The sequence below is a fragment of the Teleopsis dalmanni genome, chromosome 2 (assembly GCF_002237135.1).
Source record: "Teleopsis dalmanni isolate 2A chromosome 2, ASM223713v2, whole genome shotgun sequence".
NCBI lineage: Eukaryota > Metazoa > Arthropoda > Insecta > Diptera > Diopsidae > Teleopsis > Teleopsis dalmanni.
The window spans coordinates 72,133,422-72,153,559 of record NC_051847.1 but is presented as its reverse complement, the minus strand read 5'-3'; the positions used below and the strand labels follow the sequence as shown (position 1 = coordinate 72,153,559).

General features: G+C 29.5%; 1 protein-coding gene across 1 annotated transcript in view; it reads right to left on the bottom strand.

The window, feature by feature from the left end:
- The window catches only part of LOC119680507 (calcium and integrin-binding family member 2-like), a 101,342-nt gene that overhangs the window by 36,555 nt on the left and 44,649 nt on the right, over nucleotides 1-20,138 (bottom strand). The window lies entirely within an intron of this gene.

The following is a 20,138-nucleotide window of genomic DNA, read 5'->3' as shown; positions in this document are numbered from 1 at the left end:
AAAGAAGCACTGGATTCATTGCATTAGTATGAGGAAATTATAATGGTGAATAAGGCCGACTTAAGCCCATATGTTATAATATTACTACCATATACGAGAAAGATGAAGTAACTTGTGATGAATATTTAATCCTAAATATACCCGTGACGTAATTCTTTACTGAATCTCATAGCAAATAACAGACAAACGCTAAAATTTAACTGTTCAAATGAAATATTGATGCAAGAGGAAACATTTTCTTCTTCATAGATACGAAGATGAAGATTTTGTGTGATTTTAAGAAACGGCGCTACTTTAAATTAAATAAAAAATAGAAAAATTGTTTGAATGTCGCACTTTTTTTCTGGCGTTGGTTTCTTAAGGCAATCGAGTGAGCATGAAGAATTTAGCCTCAACAACAGTAACGAGAAAAGAAGGAATACGGCGTCGTGGCAATACCTGCTTACTCTTCACTATCGCACCTAATGCCGCGCCTTTAATTTGTTAATCACGACGTTGGAAAGCAATCACAATATCACCGATTGTAACACCTTCATTGTGTGTGGAGCAGAGAAAAGTGCTATGCCAAGTAACCGAGCAACTAAAATCGATGTCTCTAAAGATAAACTCTGCTTTAGATACATTCAAGAATAAACCGCGAAAAGTCACAGCATTGAATGAAATATGCATGACTTACGTTAAATAAACTCACGATTTGTGAAATAACTCCACTTCAACTTGATTCCTCACAGATATACGAGGAATATATTTTCATATATTTTCAGTTTTTGCTCTTCTATGCTATGGTATACTATGGTCTTCAGAATGTTTACGTCAAAAGGAAAACTTTATTAGTTTCCTAATATTTGTTGGCTTTTATGTCATATTTATTCGTCTACGGGTGCATACGGATGAACTCAAAAACAAGCAAAAATTTGAAAAAAAATCATTATTTTGCTGTGAATGACATTTTTTTTTATTTTTTCTTCCCGTGATGACTTTTATTTCTCTGCAAATGTAACACTCAGCTACGGAACCGCTAATGAACAGTAGCCGCATTCGCAGTATGTGTAAAAATTAGCACTTATCTGGTAACTTAAAACCACATAAAATATATTTTATGATCATCAAAGTCTACTTAGTCGATTTTTATGTTTTTAATGGTATTTTTATGATTTTATGCAAAAGTCCACTACCAGCAGACAAGTCCGTAAAGTTGCATATAAATGCAGATAGTTTTATTAACAGCGGATTTCGCAATATTTACACGCTTAAAACTTATTTACTACTTTAGTGCACTTCACTGTAGGTAATCGCATATGTAGGCTCCTTTATAATCCATTGCTTTTTGAAACGTCTATATCAGTAAAAAAATAATCACTGTAGAAAGTCTTTTAAGTTTCATATTATAATAGGAAGACAAGCTATTGCGGTATTCACGATTTAAACCTATTTGCAGACCAAATTGTCTTGAAGATTTTAATTGTTGGGACTAATCTATATCTCCGGTTGTAGGAACATTAAAAAGAATATAAACTATCGTTCAATGTTTCCGATTTATATTTCCTATTAGACAGCGTTCTAGATTATGGGGACGTTAAAGTAAAAGAGAAAGTTTATCTCGATACATGAATATCTCTGATGCTATTATAACTTTAATCAATTATTTTGATTAGAAGAAGCTAAAGAGAATTTTAAAGCAGATATTAACTCATAACCATTAGATTCGTTAAGACATTGATCTTGGTGATGGTGTTTTATTGTGTTTCCGATAATGAAAACGTTTAAGGGAATTGAAAATGAACTGTCTTGCTATATGAATAAAACTCTCAAGGTGTCAGCTCATAGCATATTCCTTTGGAGATTGTTAAAGGGGCCACCTACATTTACTTCTTCCATGTAACTAATAATACGTATAATTACTTTATATGTAACGTGTTTGATGTAGCATTCATCCAGTCCCTTGTAAAACTTTTTAACACAGCCTGACTTAATACTGCTAGGCTAACAGCAGTTCCTATAGATCGCTGCTGTTTTGCAATCCACTCCGATAAAATATACAGGCCTTTTAATACTTACAATGTAAGTTGGTAAACCTAAGACGAAAAAGAAAAAACTAAGAATTTTCTTTGCGACTTTTGAAACAAAAAAAACAATGACGTATATCGTTTTGGATGGCGCAGTTTTGATTAACAGAAGGCACCTGATTTTAGGGAACTTATTTATGTAACAGCTTGTTAAGTTCTACTACGTAAAATGTTAAACACTTGTTAAATTTAATTTACTTAATATAATAAATCTAGGTTGAGTTATAGAAGTTTCCAGCCAACATCTGGTGTTATGATGCCGTATATTATGTGGTGTTATACTTATTGCAAATTATGATGAGCGGAGGGATATATGCTGATCATCTACTGCAACTAAACAACAAATCATGTGTTTAGGTGCCTAAAGCACTTCAATCAACCCGTTACATTCCTCCACTGTAGACTATTAGTATCATGTTATCTTATTTGTGATTTTATATGATTATAACATTATTTTCTATAACATCTATAACAAAGGACGTTGCTTACTTCTCGTTCAACCTTCTCGTTATATTTTCTACACAATCGAATATAGCTACCAATTCAACTTATCTTCCACATACTAGCAACTTGTTTTATTTTTATATTTGAGGTCCAAAGCCACTCATCCTCCTCGTTATTATACGCTAATAAAGGCTATTGTGATAATAATCACCTTAGTTTTCGAATATATGTAATTTTTAAGTTTATTTCTATTCCAGTAACGAACCATACAACAGGATGTTTTGAAATTTGAGACCACAAGACCACTCCATCTTCCCCTTTACCTTGCGTAACTATAAGCTATTACTATCACTTCATCTTTATTTTCGAATGCATGTAAAATTAAAGATTGTTTCTTGGTCTTGAGGTCCCAATTTTTAAACGTCCTGCTCCATGGTTCGTAAATGGGAACCATGCAACAGAACGTTTTAAAACTTGAGACCCCAAGACTATTCCACCCTCCCCGTTACCTTACGTCACTGCAGGTTATTACTATCACTTCATCTTATCTTTCGAATGCATGTAATTTTTAAGTTTATTTCTATTCCACTAATGGACCTTGCAACAGAATGTTTTAAAACTTGAGACCCCAAGACTATTCCATCCTCCCTGTTACCTTACGTCACTGCAGGCTATTACTAACACTTCATCTTATCTTTCGAATACATATGATTTAATAAATTATTTCTATTCCATAGAGTAAAATTAATAAATTTCAATAAAATGTTTAGTAAATATTTTGTTAAAGAAGATCTCATCTTAATTCTTAGATTATAGCTAAATTAAAATAAAAATGCATACAAAAGTTTATCCTTCTGTTTTGACTGCAACGCGACAACAATAAATCCTGACAAATCCTTTTCACTAAACAAGCCACAAAAACAACATCATAAAAATTTACATATTGCCGAGTGAGGAATGAGGAAAGCGGAATGAGTAGGAAATGTATGAAATTTTTGGGAAAACGGAAAACTCATGAAAACTTTCACCCCTCACAATCATCGCATCTCATCGCAACTATAAGCCAATTAAGCCTACTTTGCATTCAAACGCAACGCACAGAAATTGTCGAAATTTGCGGAAAAATTACAAATTCAAATTCATTTGCCGCAGTTAAATGTTTCCATGAAATAATAATAAAAATAGCTTTACATTACCAGGACGGCACACAGCAATAGAACTGAGGACTGCGGAACTGTTGAACTGTTTAACGGTTGAACCACCTAACTGGAGAAGAGAATGGTTTTGCTTTGTTTTGTTTTGTTTTAGGAGCGAAACTTTTTTGAGTACCGAAAACATAATAAAAACTTCAATAAAAACAAGTGCCACAGTCGAAGCCGCAGAAAGAAACGTTCCAGCGTTCCAAACTGGATTAATTAAATTAATTTTGCAATTGCATTTGTAATTGTTTGTGTGGCTTTGTTTGCCAAATGTAAGCTTTTACATAAGCAATTACCAGGAAAACATTTGTGACTCGATGTGTATTCCTAGCTTCAGGCATCAGGCTTCAGCCTCCGTGCTACGGGCTACGGGCTCCCTGCTCCGGTACAGTACGCATAACATTAATTACTTCTCGGCAAATATTTTCATGTGCTGCTTTGCTAATCCTAATGCTAATGCTAATGTATATGGCAGGCGGAGCGCTTATAACGCCAAACCGCACAAAATCCAAATTTCAAAATAATTTTGGAAATTCGCAACACACAAATTCATTCGCAACAAATTTTCGCAGATTCGTAAATTCGTAATTCGACAAACAATTCACTCATTTGCGGAATTTGCAAATCTTGCATTATTGGCGAATTATTTCAAAATTTTGAACATTTCTACCATTCCCACTTAAAGCGAATGTTTGCGTTTTTAATTAATAAATCGTTTCGATGCGGTTTAGCTTCACACTCGGTCGGCCATGCGTCCCATTTACAAAACTAAACCAACAGAGAAATTTCTCAATTTTTTCTTTAATTTATATAATAAAATAAAAATAATAATAAATATTAAATAAACTAATAATTATATAAATATAATGAGTCATTTCAGAGATTCATTATGTTCTTTAAAGATATCATCAAATTCTAATTAAACGATTTTCATTTAAACCACAAAGTAATAGTGTATCTAAATGAATAACTAAAGAATTATTAGGAATTCTTTTACCATTTATTTAGAATTTTATCTGACTAATATTTACATTTATTCGTGTTAATAGAATCGTAATCCTCTATGAATAATTTATTATCAAAAATAACCTATCCTTTACTTATAAAACCTATAAAACCTATATTACCTATTCTTATAATTTATATTATTCTTAGAAATTTTATTTTATTTTTTCTTATTTTATTTATTATTCTTAAAAGTTTATTATTAATATTATTATTCTTATTGATTTTATATTATTTATTATCATATTTTCAATTTGAGAAGGAAATAGCCTAACCCACGGTCATACTCGGAAAATAACACCAAAATAGGTGTCTAAAATAAGCTGATATTTTCGTATATATATGTACACTTTACGTACATATCGTCAAAAAACAAAAATAGACGAAAAAAAACAAATTAGAAGACATAAAACCAGGAAAAATAACAATTATGATTAAAAAAAAACAACTCAATAAATAATTAAATTTGCTTTATATTACATATTAATTATATTATTAATATTATTATTATTTGCCATTTATATCTTCACTCGCAAAATATCTCATACTTTCTGTTTTTTATTTTAAAATGCAAAAATAATTTTTATTCTTGCCTTAAAAACAAAAAAATCAAAAAAACTATTATTTTTTTAAAGCAAAATTAAACGTTTAGCGTATAACTTTAACTGTTTCTTATTCTGCCATTTCAACGTAATAACGTAATTCAAAACTAGTGAGAGATGGTACTTCCAACCTAAAATTATGCCCCATAGCTATATAGTGATTGGTTATACAAGTCGCGGCCTTAGAGATAGTTTTTCTTGGCTGATTGTGTAATCTCTTTAATTTTTTCTCTAGTCCATACAACTTCTATGGTAATAATAAGAGCGAACTTCTTTCCTCAGATGATACTTTTTAAATAGACAATGTCTGGTTATAAAAGCCATAAAACATATTTTATCTTCGCTGGACTAAAAATCGATACCTTATCACTCGATAGACTGTGTCTTTTCTTTTATTTTTTCGAGTGAAGTCTCTGCCACGTTAGATTAGATATTAATCGAATACAACGTTTGTCCAGAATTTAATGATCACACGAATGCCATTATTCTTTCTCAATTCTCGCTCATCCATACAACTTCTATTATAATAATAAGAGCGAATTTCATTCCTCAGATGATGCTTTTTAAATAGACAATGTCTAGTTATAGAAGCCATAAAACATATTTTATTTTCGCTGGACTGAAAATCGATACCTTTTCTCTCGATGGAGTACATAATTTCTTAAATTTTTTCTAGTGAAGTCTTTGCCACATTAGGTTAGATATTAATCAAGTACCTCGTTTATCCAGAATTTAATGATCACACGAATGCCATTATTCTTTTTCAATTCTGTCTCGACCATACAACTTCCATAGTACTTGTGAAAGACAACGTCTAGTCTGATTTTATGCTTTTAAAATAAATAATAAATGATTATAAAACTCATAACCACGACATATTTTGTTGTTTTAATCTTTGATGCTGTCACATTAGTATGAACATTAAACAAATAATTCGTTTATCCAGGATGTTTGGTGGCAGACGTCCACTATGCCATTAATCTTCTTTTCTGCTGGGTCTACGCGACTTTTATAGTATTAGTAAGAGAGTAATGCTGAACTGAAATTATGATTTTTAAATAAACAGTAATTAATTATTAAAACCACCACATCATTCATATTTTCTTTTGAGAGGCTGTACAAGTTTTAGATATTTTCCAATCAAATTTCTACCGTATAAGTCTAGACATTTAACAAGTGCTTTATTTATCCAGGACTTATTGATCTCTCGAATGTCATTATTCTTCTTTAATCCTTTGTCCACACAACTTTTGCATAGTTGTGACTTTAACTTGAGATTACGACTTTGAAATAAGGAGTGACTGGTTGTACACTCTTAGACACAATTTTGTTAGGCTTTAATTTTATGTAATTTCCAATCAAATTTTTATATAATCCTAGACAAAGACAAAACGTAAAAATTGTTTGATTCTGAGGTTGCTCATACTAATTCAAAATTGCACTTTCCTAAAACAACATATATTCCTTTAGGAAGATATGCTGGGCTTTTAACTATACTTGTATAGAATCATCTGAATAACGCGTTATCATAATTGAGTGGAACACTTTTAATATATTAAATAGTAATCACAGATACTATTGGGTAAAAGTGCTTAGACACTAAAGCACGTTTCATGATATAAAGTAAAAGAAGAAGAAGCAAATAAATATTTCATTTGCATAGAACTTATTATATTCTCTAGTGTTACTATTCTTTACTTTATTACTTCCACAATAATTTATATGTGGCGACAAGTAATCCAATATTGTTTCTGTATGTTCCCCATCCCACATCTGATATGTAGTTAGATTACTATTCTATTACTATTCTTCTACAATAATTTATATGTGACGATAAGTAGTCTATTATCGCTTCTAACCTGTGCACAAGGAAGCGTATTTTATATTATATTGTGGAACATTGGGACAGCGCACCGTTCAACAAGCGGCCCCACTGAAGAGAAGGATTAGCCGAAGTAGACCACGAAACGACTTGGGTCATTTTTTGTCCTTCTATTCTCGGATGTCGGTATTGATCTAAATCTAGAGTGGCTTTCATTCGCATAACTACATCGATTGTTAATACAAGCAGCTCATTTAGCTTGAGCTTGCCTGCCAAGTCATCACCAACCCAATGGTGTCCCAAGATAGTCTTCTTCCTGCTTGCTTGTGTTGGCACAATATTTGCACTACAGTCTCCTTTTCTTCTAGACATAGTCTTCAAGTGTCTTCCTCAGAGTTATCTTTTTGAGGTGATACTTGACGTAAGGAAGGAAGTAAGTCTCCTGTTTGATTAAACGTGTAACATAGTTGGATTTATTTTTTTTATTTTTATTGAAGAAAAAATGAAAAAAATTTCATGTGTTATTATTATTTAAATGTATTTGAATATCATTTTTTTTTTATTATATTATTATGTATTTTTATTATTATTTTTATATTTGCTATTGTTGTTGTTATTTAATTATAATTTTAATTATTTTTTTTTTTGTATTATTACTTATAATATTATAATTTATAAAACTAAGTGTAAATATTATTATTAAAGAATTCATAAAAATGTAATTTATTAGTTTAAAGTAAAATTAAATTTAAAGTAAGTCGGAGAAGAACTCTGGTACTCTATATTCTATGTAAAAACTAAATTAAAAAATAAAACTCCAGCTTGCAGTTGCAGTGAAAAATAATTTATGGCAGTGCAAGGCAAAAATGCAGCCGGATTTGGTGCCAAAGAAACCCAGTAGCAATTTTATTGCGCATACAAAACTGTTGCAGTTGCCTTCGAGTGTGAAAATATACAATAAATTAATAATCGAACAAATTAAAATAATTAATTACTAGTGTAAAAATGGCACTTGAGCAACGATTTATGTGCCACACTTCATTGTAACGAGCGGCAGAGCTCGGCAATAATAAAAATAAAAATAAAATTAATGAAAACCGCACGTGGAAAATGCACTGAAATAAAATAAAAACTCACTTTAAATTATTGATTGGAGCAATTGAAGGTGCCTGAATGATTACTGAAGTGGCAAGTGAATATGAAATTAAAATTAAATAATTATGCTTAATTGTGATAGCACTTATTTTAAAATATATATAATAACATAATTATGGTAATTATTAAATATTTTCACGAGTGGTTCACATATAACTTGACTTTTTTGCTTTTGCATAATACATACATATATCGATATCTGTCGATATGTATCGATGAGTGGTTCATATATTGTATATGCAAATTATATATCAATTATTATGAATTTACTAGTACAATTAATTAGACTCAATTTACCGAATAATTCCCATAGCCAAGCATTACGTTTGAATCGATGAGATTCTCCCACGACTTGCGCCAGCTCTGCACAATTATCTGCCGTTTAGCATCGATTAATTATACTACAAATTATCGCAAATCAAAAAAGTATGTTTAAAAAATTAGTTTAATTATTATTTTCTGTTACGGCTGTGGCAGCTGTGGTGGCTAACTTCACTTTTCACTTCACTTCATGTAAAAAATTAAATAAATGAAATTATTAACATATATTAACGTAATTCACTTATCATTCTTAATTGTCAATTACGTGCCAAGTTCCCTTTCGTTTCGTTCCGTTTTGTTAAGTTTAATTTAAACTATTTAATTGTTAATACAAAGTTTATGGAAGACAACTAGTTATCTAAAAATTACTCACCAAGTACATTGGCCCCAAGATTATTCAGCATATTTGCCGAAAAGTTGCGTATCGATAGAGTCGACAGTTTGTCGGTTTCCAAGTTTCTGTTCTGGAATTTTACTTCAATTTAATTGAATTTTGATTTCGTCTTTATTGTTTTTGGATGGTTTGTTGGCGATTTGCTTTTACCATTCGTATACTTCTTATCACAGTTCTTGTATATTGAAATTTTCAAGAGTTTTACATCATATGCCTTAGCATTTCTTATTCCGCACGTTCTGCAATTATAAGAAAATAGAGTTAAAATAATTTAATTTTGTTTGTAATTATAATTAAATTATAAATTATTCGAACAAAATTATTAATATGATAATTTTGTAATTTTGAAATGATATTTTAAATGGTGAATAAAAAATTTCTTATTTAAAACTTGTGTTGCCATCGAGTACCCGGATGCCTGTTGATATACATTCCTTTAAAAAATAAAAATTTGCTAATATAAATTTTGTGTTATCAACCAGCTATCCGAGTACCCGTTGATACACATTTTTTTGGTTAATATTTAACCTCTAAAAAAATAGCTAAAACCCTCTTAGACCTCCAAGATCCGATCGACTTTTTATTAAATTATGCACTGAAATTATATTTTATTTTACTGAGTACCCGAGTAACCTTTAAAAAAATAGCTAAAACCCTCTTAGACTGAAATTATATTTTATTTTGCTGACTACGCCTATGCCCATCGATATATGTACATTTTTTAATTGTTGAAGAATAGCTAAAACTGTCTTGGATCACTAAGATTTGCTCAAATTTTTATTAAATTTAACACTGAAATCATATTTTAATCATATTTACATTTTAAATTAAGGTCAAAACTCTCCGAGATTTCCAAGATCTGCTAAATTTTTTATTAAATTATACACTAAAATTGTATTTTAGTTTTATGGATACCCGGGTGTCCATCTATAAAATATATTTTTCAAATCAATCTTTTCCCTTAAAAAAAATATCTGAAACCCTCTTTAATCACTTTTATAGGATTGATTTTTTATTGCACATAATATACACTGACATTTTTTTTTCATTTTTTTTACTAAGATAATTTCTGTCTTAAATAAAATAGACGTAAATAACAACCTACTCAGTCCCGCAAAGAAAATAGTGTGAATGGTAGAAATAAAGTATTTTTATACAATAAAGCAATAAATACCTATAAATAAATAATAACAAAACAATATTAATAATATTAATAATATAAATATTATAATGATATATATATACAAAATTATATTATATATAATGTTTTATTATATTATAATATTAATTGTTTATATAACAAATATAACAAATATAATACATATAATAAAAATTGAATATTATTCAGTATACAATATATGATGTATATTGTATATAATATACAATATTATAAAATTAATGGTAAAAAGATAATGATAAAGCTAATAACATAAAGTAAGAGTAAAATTTCAGATTTAAATTCATCCATCCAGGTACCCCGATTAGCTAATGTTGTGTATTTATTTGATTTGTAGTACAAGGGTTAAAGCGATCAGAATTTTGTGATTTTAATAAAATTGCTATGAATAAACAAATTGTACTTATTTTAAAGTAAGAACTTTAAAAACAAATTTAAAAATGTTTTCAAACATTTTAACTTTAGACATATAACATATGACCAAATTTCTCTTCCCACCACTTAAAAGAATGAAATTATTGAATATTTTTTAAAATCATTATCATCGAAGAAGAAATATTTTTGGGAAATAATTGAAAAACCCCTCCATTTCAGACGGACGAAAAGAGATTTGGGATAGGACCTCACAAGTAAGAATGCTTGTATATTTATTCCAAGTAAGTTTATATGGACTGAACTCCCAGTCCATATCTCTTAAAAGAAAAAATTGAATACATTTTTAAAACTTCAATTTTTGAAACTTAAATCGTTATTGCTCGAGACCCAGTTTTCTAAGATAAAACTGTAGTAAATTGGACTCAATAGCCTTAAATTAACCTTAAAGCGTTGAATAATTAAAAGAAGAGAAAATAATGCCATACTAAGAAAATCTACTAGATAATTTACCAATCCGCTCGCACAACCAAAACCGTTTCTAGCGACTTTCAATCTAAAATAATGAAGGTATAAATGGAAAGGGGACTCTCATTTAGTCAAGAAAATCGCTTCGTTTCATATTTCTCGTACTTGTAGGCAGACACATTGATAAAATAAATCTGGAAGCATCTAACCAATACCAATGTTTGAAATATAGTCGAGTGTAAAAAACAATCAAGTACCCAGAAATTTAAGACTGGTTCTATACAATTATGGACATAGATATAACAGATATTCCGGTATATCCACATCCAGAGCTGGTATGCTAATACAACGGATTTATTCATACGCTGTATATACTATACTTATATATAGTATATAAGGGTAGTAACTAAATAAAAACTTTATAGGAATCCGCAATAATTCCTGACTCTGGTCAGGCACTGTTGGTTGAATTATTATCTTAGAAAATTGGGATGTTCTAACTATGACAGTTATTGCCATCTTATCGAATTGTTCCAATCACAAATTTAAATGTTTAGAATTAAAAAATTATAAATTATTTAATATTAAAAAAGACAACATGTTGCTATTGCTATTTTTAGTATTAATCGCATTTGTAGAGCACTATAATGCTACACGAAAGCATTACAGTATTATGAAATATTTTGCACTGTAATTAAATTAATTAATTAAATAAGAATAATTGATATGACATTATGTATTAATATAAACACTGAAATAGAAATTAGTGGCAGATTTAAACTCAAATTTAATATAAGCCACAGATCAATAAGAGAAGTCGCGGGACAGAAAGCAGGAATATTCTGTTGTGTCATAGCATAGATTTTTGGATTTTTTAACTATTACATTGAAAGGAGATCAAATTTGTGATTTTAGTAAACTTGATAACATCAAACTTCGAAAAGAAGTAAGTTACTAGCTACATTAGGTAAAAATGACAAAAATGTAGCTGACCAAAAGAATCTCAGTAGCACTATACACTATTTCCAACAACTGTCACAAATTTCATAGTAAGTTTTCATTATTTTTACACGTTCAGCGGTTGTTAAATGATCCATATTGTAAAAAAGTAAACCTTAAACCAGTCATATAAAGCCGTGGATGATAGTTCTGATTGGCATTTGTTTTTAAAATAGTGCTGCCAATGATAAGATGGACTGGATGAAAGTACCACGAAATCGATAACCCTTCATAAATCTACTCAATATGGATTATAATGTGAAATACGAATTATAAAAATTTTGTTGTAGAAGAGTGGATGAGGATATGATGTACTTCTATCGTTTATTTTGATAAATGAACTCATTAGATCTTTTCGTCAGAGCATACAATAGTTTAGGATTGAATTTCAGTTTTACTGAAATATTCAAACAATAAACTTAATAAATTAGCAAGTAATAATTAAATACTACTATATACTCGTATTTACTTAAAAAAGACAAATTCCTGTTCTGTGTTGATCTTTATCGCATATTAACTTATTATGTGCATATGAGTAGCACTTTAATAGTTTTGAATAGCATTTTCTGAGTAATATTTTTATGTATATAAATAAGTTTACATGTTTTTGCGTGAACTTATTTGTCAATTGTTTTAATAATACGCATTCTTAAAGTAATTTTAAAATATATTTTATTGTCCTTAAAGTTATTGTCTTATTATCTTCAAAAACTATTTGCAATTATAATATACATAAAATTACAAATAAACCAACACAAATATACAATATAATAACAATATAAAAATAAAATAAAATATTATAATATATTAACGTACATTTTTATAGATATTATCATTGTTGTAAAATATCTCCTTAAGATGACTATCGGAAATGGTTAAATTATTGAACTAAATATGAACAAATTTTAATTTACATATTTTAATTTAATTGAACTTAATTGCTTAACTGTTTAAACAACATGCAATTTTTTAAATTAAATTTAAAAATTATATATTTTATTAACACTAATATTTCCACTATAGTCTTTCATCATACCATATTATCATCTTTAGAGCACTCGATAAATAGTATAGATAATAATTATTATATACAAAAAAATAATGAAATTATGAAAACAACAGTTTTGTATATTAGTTTACAATAATCACCTTCAACAACAATAATATTATATTTATATTTTAGGTTTTCTATTAAGTATTAAATATTAGAAAAGTATTTCAGCTAAAAATTAGTACCTCAAGCAATTTAAGATATATTCCGGAATATAATTTATGAAGGTAAGGGGATAGAAATTAAGAGTAAGTGAACTCTCGAAAGCTTATGCAGCCTTGGCTACTTGTGGAAAAACATGATTAGTCATCGCTTCTAATTTGACAGGCACGAGTTATACGCCTGGCACTTATAGTTGAAACAAATTATATACGGACTATAAACTAAATAAACAAAATTTTCGAATATTTCTTAAGACGACTGATGATGAGTACTTGGCAATACTCGAACCAACGTTGTATGGTCAGCCAAAGTTCAATAAATTAACTAAAATCTTTGTTGTTGTCTTTTCATTTCTATTAGAACCATTCTAAGTTTTAAATAGTTTCTTTTCGTCATAAGGCGCTTCATTTTCGGCAAGAAAAAATTAACAAGTTATTTATTTTTAATTAAATGACCCTACAACTGTTTGGAGTAATACTAAATACCCATCCTCCGTGGTCTTTTGGGATACATTTCTTATATTTTATTGACCTTAAAAGTTTTTTAAACAGAAAGTACCAATTTCGTTGTTTAAATTTCAAATTATTTGTCACTTTTACATGATTTTTCTAAAAGTAACAACCAAAACACTTGTGCTTTTTAATTAAAACAAACTTATGGGCTGTAGCTATATATATATAGAAACTGCAATCAATTATTATAATTTAATAAAGCTCTAGATAAAGTTTCAGTTCTATTTTTTTTTTGTGGAGATATTATATACCTCCATATGGCATATATCTCTGTATTTGTGACCAAAAAGATATAAGAAAAACTCTAATATATTATTTATATTATAAACAGTTTATATTTTATTAAAATATTTTTTCAATATTTCGACTATCTTCAGGGAATCTAAACAAAATATACAAATAAAATATATATATTTTGTTTAGTCCGTTAATAATAATGTATTAACGGTATTATCTCTTTATATATATTATATTGATTTAGATTGATTTTATATTGATTTTATATTGATTTATATTGATTAAGGTACTTATTTAGGAACTCAATACCAAGAAGTTATGCTAATGTTACTCTAAAATTCTCTAAGACAAAATTAATGAAAGAATTTTTTCCCATCCGGCTTATCTGAAGATCACTCTAATTATATTAACTTATACGCCGTGGTATCTAGTAAATAATCCCTGGCTACTTATTCAGAGGCTCTTTGACATAATTTACAAATCATTATATATTTTATTATAGTTTGTTTATATAAAATAATTTGTAATGTGATGTTATTAGTCTTTAAGATTCTAAAACTAATTGTTAGCCTTTGATTTAAAAACATATTTTTTGAAACAACCAATTCAATAAAGACATATTGTTAAATAAAAAAAAATTTAATTCTACATTACATAAATTTATTTTTAAATTTTAATCAATTTTTTATGTAGTAATCACCCCAAAAATTGACCCTAGGTAAGATTATTGTAACCTATATTTATATAATATTTATTATTATTTATATCTATATATATTTATATAGTAATTATAACAGATTTGTTTTTGTAGAGACATAACGTATTTATCATTTTTATTTGGAAACTTAATAGATATAAAATAATTCCAAACTCACCAATTACGAATCGATGAAACATTAAGTGTTCATAAAAGGTTAAGAAGAATCCATAATAAAATTAATTTAATTAAATCAATTGTTTTTGGCTGCATTAAAGTTTCTGCTATAAAACCGGAAGTAAAAAAGTTCAATGGCTGCACACATACACATCAGCAGCAAACGCAAACACAAACACAAGCATAAACAGTGGTCAACACGCAATTAAACGGAAGTTGAAATAAAGTTAGAAGCACACAAAATTTCCAGGTGGCAATGATGATGAGCGAATGTAGGAAAACTGAAAACTGCCAAGGGAAACATTAAATGCGGAAAACTTTGAGCTTCCGGTGTGCTATTTTCTAATATTACTTTTGCTTTTGCTTTTTTTTTTCCTTTGACTATCTTCTGCTAGATTAAACGTCACTGAGTGATATTTTTTAACTATTATTTTTTTTGTGTTTCTGACAAACCTTTTAAAAATTTATTGATAAATTATTATTTTTATGCATATATAGTAATTTTTTATAAATTTTTGCTATGGATTACACAATAGTTTTTATAATATTATTTTGAGTTTTTTAAAATAATTACATTTAAATTTTATTTTTTTTATTTGTAGTAGACCTTTTAGAAATTTAACTATAAATTATTATGCTGACGTATGTATGATGATTTTTTCTTTAGGTTTGCTATTGGTTTTACAATAGTTTTTATAATGTTATAAAATTATTTCGAGTTTTTTTAAATCAAACTGGAATTTGTTCTTAATTAATTATGAATTTTTTTTAGTTTATTTTTTTTTTTGCTAGTAATGTTAAGTTTCTATTAAGTTAGCGTAAATAAAATAAAATTGTTGTTGAAGTATTAATTAAGTGTTTATATTATATAAAGTAATTTTTTGATCAAGTGCGTATTGAATTTTTTTTTTTTTTGTTTTTTTTGTCACTAATCAAAATGAATTCACATTAATTCGATTAACACAGTTTTATGCCATTTTCATTGCCATTTAATTAACATGTTGTTTTCGTTTTTATATATATTTTTCGCATTTCCAGTATGTATCAATGTATCGATTCGTTTAATTTAATTTGCGCTTTTAATTACATTAATTACATTTCATTTAATTAACGTTTAAACGTACATTAGCGTACGCGTCACACAAGGAGACACACGTGCAAGTTGCCGCACAAAATGTCAAAATTAATTTTTGACATATAACAAAATAATGCCAAATAACGACGGCATTTTCTATTCTACTAATAACATTTCTATGGACAGAGAAATAGACAAACGGACAAGTAGCGCTCAAAACGTGTGTATTAACATGCAAGCATAGGAAATTATTTCACATCCGGTTGAGCTATAAAATGACTATGGAACGCGTTACACTCGCAAAGCAGACGACTCGCATATGCGAGCCAATGTTAAAATATCAAAACGATTTACCTCGATATGCGAAAATAAAATTCAATCACCACCAATATCAGCAGCAGTAGCAGCAGCAGCCAAGCACCACCACCCACTTTTTATTTTTGTGTGGCAGCATTGCGCGAAAATAATTTTTTTGTTATCAGTTTAAATGGTTTTCGGATGGATAAGCATGTTAGAGCATGTTGCTGACATTTTTGTTGTTTGTTTTGTTTTATTTTTAGTCTAATCCCGTTTACTCTGTGCATTGCCACTTTTCGTATTACAACAACAGCAACAACAACAAACACAAACCCAACAACAACACCAACAATAGCAAGCAATGATTTCACAGAGATATTAAAACAAAAACAAAACAATAATAACAATGCGTAACAAAGACAAAACGATTTCTCTTCTAACAGTGGCAGTTTTTGCATTTACTTATTGTCTGTCTGTTCGTTTGTCTGCCATTTTTGTTCGAGGGTGGGATTCTGTAGCACATCTTGTATGCACTTGCTGTGTAAGCGCTACAGCCGCCATTCACAGTAGTATACAATTGCTAAGGTAGCTTGCAAGAGATTTTATTTAGTCTGCTCACTCATATTAATTATGCATAATGTGTCTACTCACACTGGGGCGTGGTTTCATACATACAATTATCAAGTGTTCTCTTCTCATACATACTCGCTCTCAAGTTTTGCTACTCATTGGCAAACATTTATTGTGAATGCTTGCTTCTGCCGTTGTTGTTATGTGTCTACACTTGTTTGCCTGACCTGCTGTGTTGTGAGTTTGTTCTGATTGACTTTGTACAGAAAGTTGCGTCGGCGTTTTATACTTGACTGGAAGCAACTTTCATTCCAGTGCAAATATTGTCATTGTAATTTCTGATTTTATTTTTGATATGCAAATGCTTGGGTATATATAAATTTGTTGTTATTCAGCGAAATATGCATTTGCTCATTGATCACCAACAACTACGGTTGTTTCAAAAATTTGTTTTTAAGTCCCGGCAGAAAAACGCACCTGCGGCAAAAAAAACGCACGGGCACGATGCGTGCACGCAAGCTAGTATACACTGCACAATATGCTTTTGTTTGCTTTGAAAATTTGTTATTAAGCTCAGTTCCACATTTAGCTTTCAATAAAATAAATAAAAAATATTTCAAATTTATTGGAAAGTCACCAAAATCTGTCATAGGTATGTTATAGTAACACTTTTAGACCTCGGTGCACATTAGCGGTGAAAAACGTACGGGCACGGTGCGTGCACGCAAGCTAATCCAGACTGCACTTTAAGTTTACATTTCAATAAATAAAAAACAATTGCAAATTAATAGGAAAGTCATTAAAATCTGCCAGAGATACAATAACAGTTTTAAGCCCAGTGCACATTTGCGGTGAAAAACGTACGGGCACGGTGCGTGCACGCGAACTAGTGTTCACTTCTCAATATGCTTACTTGAAAAATATATTTTTAAGCCCTGCTACACATTTAGCTACACATTCATTCGGATAAAAAAAAGTATCCAAAATTCATTGGAAAGTCACCGAAATCGTGCACGTGAAATGTATCAATAACGGTTTTAGGCCGGCACACATTTACGGCAAAAAAAACGTGCGTGCACGCACCGTGTACTCTGTTCAATATGCTCTAATATATTTCACAACTGCTTTGCGCACTGTGCATACATAAGTACAGTGGGTCTAAAACTTTTAAGGCCATATTATACAGAGACTTATAGTCAGATCAAATTAGAACTGCTTTTAATATAAAGTAAATAATAAAAAATAAAAGGATAAGAGTAATTCAGATCTTAATTTGACCAAAGTTATCTGTGCGTCTTCACGTTGGTCAAAACAGTGTTGCTCAGTAATTAGTATCAGTAGTTAGAATTTGCGACGGGTATGGGTAAAAATAAGTATTTTTGATGGATATATAAGCTTATCTATACAAATAGGTATAATAATAGGTTACTTTCTAAATTTACGCACAAAAACAATGTATCAAAATATAAGTAAATGTTGGAAATCAAAATTGTCAATATGATATGACTCTTTATATAACATGCATCTTGGATATGACAAAAAAAAAGCTTAACATTGCGTGACCGATACCGAAATGATAATTGTTTCAATGACAAAATGTCAACTTGTGCTTTGGTATATGCAACCTACCTAATAGATATATAGGTGATAGTAATTTTCAATTTTACGACACTTCAAAAAAAAATATCTAGCTGGGTAGTTTAGTAATTATACTTGTGCAACACGTATTTGACTTTTTCACAACAACTAATGTTAAGAGATATTTAAAGGTTGGTTGGTTGGATGCAGTGGCATTTCAGCAGATATCTTTCCGTTGACTACAATTAGCAAATTATCGCCGTTTTACTTCCGCATTCTTTGCATGGAACTTTAAGATATGAATCAACAAAAACCAAACTCATTTCATCGACTTTAGATTACTTAATAGATATGGTAGATCTTCGTCCTTATAGATCTGCGTTTTTATCGCTAAAAAAAATGACAAGCTGTAAAAAAATATAACATTACATATAATATATAATACAATTGTATTAAAAGTAATGTGATGATTTTCTGCATTAATTTCTTTTGTATCAGTGACCGGAGATAACTGTAATAAGACTTGTGGTGTCCAAGTCATCCCTTTCAATGACCAATTTCTAGGCATTAAGGTTACAGACAGATGCAACCTTAAAATCAAGATAAAGTAGAGCATTTGTTGATTTAATGGTTGAAACCAACTTTCTCTGCATAATTCAATACCATTCGTGGTAATTGATCAACATTTTTAACTTGAGTCTTTAAGGATGACGTATAGTAATTTTCAGATTAGACCTTTTTAATTATCTTCACTTAGAGAAAGTGATCACCAATATTATTTTCAAGTAGTGAATGACACTACGTTTCGTGTTATAAAAAAACCCTACACGAACAGTACATGAAGTAAAGACCAAAACATATTAAAAAACTTTTAGTGTTTGTGTTCATGAAGATCTCTGCGAAAGTTTACTATTAATAATGTTATCTTTTAACTGCTACTCGAATTTTGTAAAAAGTCTAAAAGCTCGAATAGTAACAAAATAGTAATCCACTGATTGGGGTCTTCCAAAGCGAACACAACCCGACAGAAGTTATCCGCGGACGGAGGAAATCCAAGCAAACACTCACATGTGTTTTTAGAAAAACCGTTCTGTCGCAACTGTACCCCATGAACAACATAGAAAGGTCAAATTCAAGTGGTAGACAACAATTTGCTTACCGGAAGTTTTCAGAGAATTGAGGTAAATCAACCGTCGCAGGAAGAGCATCCGCCTCCACGACAATACGAGTTCCACAGTACAGCTAATGTTAAAAGAGATTTTGAGCATTAAAAACGTCGAATTGATGGATCGTCCACCTTACAGTCCCGACTTGGCACCCACTGTCATTTTCTTGAAATGCATGGCGAGCATTTCTCTACACCCAAATAGACCGTTCAGACATTCAAAACTCTGATTTTAGAGATACCAACGTCAGGGTGGCAAAACTGTTTCGAAAATTAGTTCAATCGAATGCATAAAGGTGTTGATCATCATGGAGAGTATTTCAATAAACAATAAAACCATTTGAATTGATTAACCATTGTGTTTTCATTGTTAAACGCAAGACTTATAAGGCAGGCCTCGAAATTATAATATTAATAAATAAATTTGAATAAATCAATTCAAGTATATGAGTTTCATTACAGTCCAAATGCAAATGAACACTAGTGTTGCCACATTTTCGGAAAATACACAGTTTAAAATTAAAACATTTTTTATAAATTAATAAAATCTGAATTTATGAGTTTGTTAAATTATAACAAATATTTTTGAACTT